General features: G+C 38.1%; 1 protein-coding gene across 1 annotated transcript in view; it reads left to right on the top strand.

Annotated features, from left to right (window-relative positions):
* Positions 1-1,647: 1,647 nt before the first annotated feature.
* LOC117943025 (helicase with zinc finger domain 2-like) overlaps positions 1,648-3,795 on the top strand; it is a 26,546-nt gene continuing 24,398 nt past the window's right edge. The window contains exon 1 of the mRNA XM_034868894.1: positions 1,648-1,815. The gene's annotated coding sequence lies outside the window, so the exon portion shown is untranslated. The remainder of the gene's footprint in view (positions 1,816-3,795) is intronic.

Raw genomic sequence — 3,795 nt, 5'->3', positions numbered from 1 at the left:
CCCCCCCCCCCCCCCCCATTTTCCAAAGGGACAGACTTAGAAATGGCATATACTAAGAAAAGCTAAATGTGTGACTGGCTCTAGTGGTTGTAATTCTGCACCAAGGCTATTTTGGGATAGAGACTTAAAAAAAAGTGTTAGGGGACCACTAAGATCCATGTAAAAGAGACTTAAAATACAGTATTAGGGGACCACTAAGGTCTATATAAAAGCATCCAAAGAGCACTGTTTCATTGGACCTTTAAAGCAGTTGTATAAGGTCTTTTGTGGCTCTGAAGGAGCATCCCAAGTCTGAGGAAATAACACAGACGTATCAGTGTCACTGTAGGTAACAACATGCTAATGTTAAGAAACGTACAGCTTTGTGGCAACATCTGATTGGTTTAATATGAAAGAGCCAACACCCTCAATCAGCTGGTTAAGCTGGAAGCAGAAAAGGGAAGATAGAGAGAGAAAGAAAGAGAGAGAGAGAGGGAGGTTAGCTGGTTGAACTATTGCCAAGCTTCATAAAGTATGGCTTGTCCCAGTAAGCCAGGGCGTGACAGAGAGTCAGCATAAAAAATATAATCAAGGACATGGTTGTGGAGAACGGTGAATGCCGGTTTGACAAGGTCTAGGTGATAGACGAGAACAGGTACTGCATGTTATTGGAGATATAAAGTGCAAACCTTAAAGTTTGATTTACAATTGGTATATTTACTTGCCATAATAGTAGTAGGCCTATATGACTTGAGACTTTATGTGTTTTGTAAAAAACACTTTTAAATTGCAAATTTAAAGTATGACACTTTATAGAAGGAAGGTGGAAGGGGAAGGACAGGGTGTTTTTGGGTACACAGTAAGAACATCATCGATGGAGCCTTGAGGTATCCGTTAAGTCCCCCTTGATTTAAAGAAGAAAACTCATTTCCCACACTTTATGAATCAGGGTCGGTTTGGAGCAACACTTTAGCTATTAGCACACAGAGGTTACCATTCCATCCCTAGATCATTCTTTTGTCAGCTTTTTGTTAACAAAAAGAAGTCAATATTTTTTTTTTTCAATTTTTTTTTTCAGCCAGTTATTGATTGATAATTTATTTAGTTGCACAGAGTTACATTATGCAGTGAATAAGGAGAGCTTCATAAAGTATGGCGTGTCCCAGTAAGCCAGGGCGTGACAGAGAGTCAGCATAAAAAATATAATCAAGGACATGGTTGTGGAGAACGGTGAATGCCGGTTTGACAAGGTCTAGGTGATAGACGAGAACAGGTACTGCATGTTATTGGAGATATAAAGTTCAAACCTTAAAGTTTGATTTACAATTGGTATATTTACTTGCCATAATAGTATTATATGACTTGAGACTTTATGTAAATAAATTCAAGCCATAAATTGGCTTGAAATGTACTTTTTATATTCTAATTGTGCTAGAAGTTATTACATAGACTTTATTATCATAATATTAATTGCCATCACATCTTGGTACACCGAGTAAAAAAGAAAATTCGCACTTTAATGATTTTTTTAATTTTTTTATTTTAACAAAAGGAGTAAAAGAACATGGGATGACTCGAGTAACACATGCGGCTTCACAAGACTGATGTTCAAATGAGGAAAAGGAGTGAGGAGACAGCGCATGCTCATCAGCCTGTTGTGACATTAAGAGAGAAACGAAACTTAAATCGGGCAGGCTAATGGAGGAGGAGAGCGGGACGGCTTCAGGGAGGGGTTCACTCGGGCTCTACACGATGCCAAGCTCCGGTAGCAGACACGGTGGAGCTCCGTCATTCTCCGCGATAGTACAACCTGTATGAACAGCAGCCCATCTCACGGTAGGCAAATTATCATATTTATTATTTTAGTTGTTGTCACGGTCGCCAATAATATCACTAGTAGTAACGGTTCGGTAAAGTTAAAAAATATATATTCATAGAAATTCTTGGATCAATTATTTCTGAACAAAACGTTTTTAATCACAAATGATGCATATATTCTACTAAATTTCCTGCTAAAAACTGATTTTCATCAGAACGAGCCGTCTTCCAATCTGGAGAAATAACATTGTTGTCCTCGAGCTCTCGGCGGTTAAACGAGCGCGTAGGGACCGTCTACAAACTACAACACTGAAAAGAGATGCAATAAGACTATTTATTATTTTAATGATTAAATAAGGTCTCCCCAAAATTACGATTGTGGTTATTTTTTTTAAAGTATGTACAACTTGCAGGAGACAAGATAAAATTGAGGTAGGTTTTTGAGACACTACCTTATTTAATCATTAAATGAATACATATTTTTGTTGTATCTCCTTTCAGTGTTGTAGTTTGTCGCGGACACGCGCCTCACAACGCAAGCGGGCACGCACTCCTCACGGAGACAAAAGTGAAAGAAAAGAGAGACTCGCTGTCCAGACGATAATCAGTTGAGATTGTAGGTGTGCGTCCTTGAGAACTGTAAGTCATATAATTTATGTTGTCAATTCATTAATGCCTGTTGTTTCATTGGTCTATAGTTGTGGCAAATTTAAAAGTTAGCAAGTGATTTTGATGTTCTTCACCTGTTACCTAGGTTACACCTGGCTGTTGATTCGATATAACCACAAACAAAAAGCCATAGTAGAGCTACCCACGCCCGTGTTTGTACTGTTGCTTGATTTTAATAAAGCATCAAAAGAGAGAAGTTGTCTCCGTCCGTGTTTTAACAGACACAACTGGGGCCAAGATGGAAACCAGAATCAGCTTTAAATGATCTAGTCCTCACTAGCTTTGTTATTTGCAAGGCTACTTTTATACTTTTTTAAATGTCCATGTCTGTACTTCGTTACTTTTACTTGAGTAAAGAAGTTAAATCAGTACTTCTACTTTTACCAGTGTATTTTTTAACACAAGTATCTGTACTTCTACTTGGGAAGTGAATAGTTTTGCCATCTCTGGTAAACAGTGACAGAAGATGGAAATCATTTCAAAAACGTTTTATCTATCCGTGGTTGTTTGATTGCTAACGTTAGCTCAAAAGGCCATTCCAGTGACAGACTTTGCTGTGTTTGATGCTAACTTGCAGCCAGCAGTGAACAAACTTTAAGTAAACTATTAAGTAGGTCCCTTTTTACTGCATTGACATTACAAAGGTTTCTCGTTAGCATCTTGTATGCTACATGTTGGAAAGTAACCAATGTGAAACTCACAAAACAGAGGTTGACAAAGTTTCCGTCATTTGAAATTGGAAAACATTTGAAGTTGGAAAAAAGGTTATAAATTGCAATATATTGCAGAATGTTGCTATACGTTTATGTTTATTAAGTATTGTGATTATATCGTATCGGGAGGCCTCTGTGATTCCCACCCCTGGTCTTATCCCAGCAATATACATCCAATGAGCCAGGTTACTCCCTGGGGGATTTGAGCATTTTGAGCCACTGACTTATATTCCGAGTCTGGGCTGCTGCCTGCTTGCTACTGGTTTTAAGTAAATTGGGCAGCTACTCCATCTATTGGATTTAAGATGCAACTCCACATAGCAGGCAGTTACTGGCATGCATTCAAAAATATTGTAGTCATTTAGAATTTTAGGATCAATTTAGCTGTGACTTTTATTGGACTTTATTAGTGTTTTATTCGCCGCCCTTTGGGGCTTTTCTGTGTAACACTGGCATGCTTCCTTAAATTTTACACTTAGCATTTTCTCATTTAAAAGCAGTATAAAACTGGATCAAAAGTTTAGAAAAATGTCACAGATTATTTAACCTTCCTCTGGTGTTAGCTTTCTGCTGCCATCTGAAGTGTTAGCGGGTCATTTTGGACCCGTGTATTAAA

This window comes from Etheostoma cragini, chromosome 4 (assembly GCF_013103735.1).
Source record: "Etheostoma cragini isolate CJK2018 chromosome 4, CSU_Ecrag_1.0, whole genome shotgun sequence".
Lineage (NCBI taxonomy): Eukaryota > Metazoa > Chordata > Actinopteri > Perciformes > Percidae > Etheostoma > Etheostoma cragini.
Note: the sequence above shows the minus strand (reverse complement) of the source record. Positions and strands in the feature narration are given on the sequence as shown.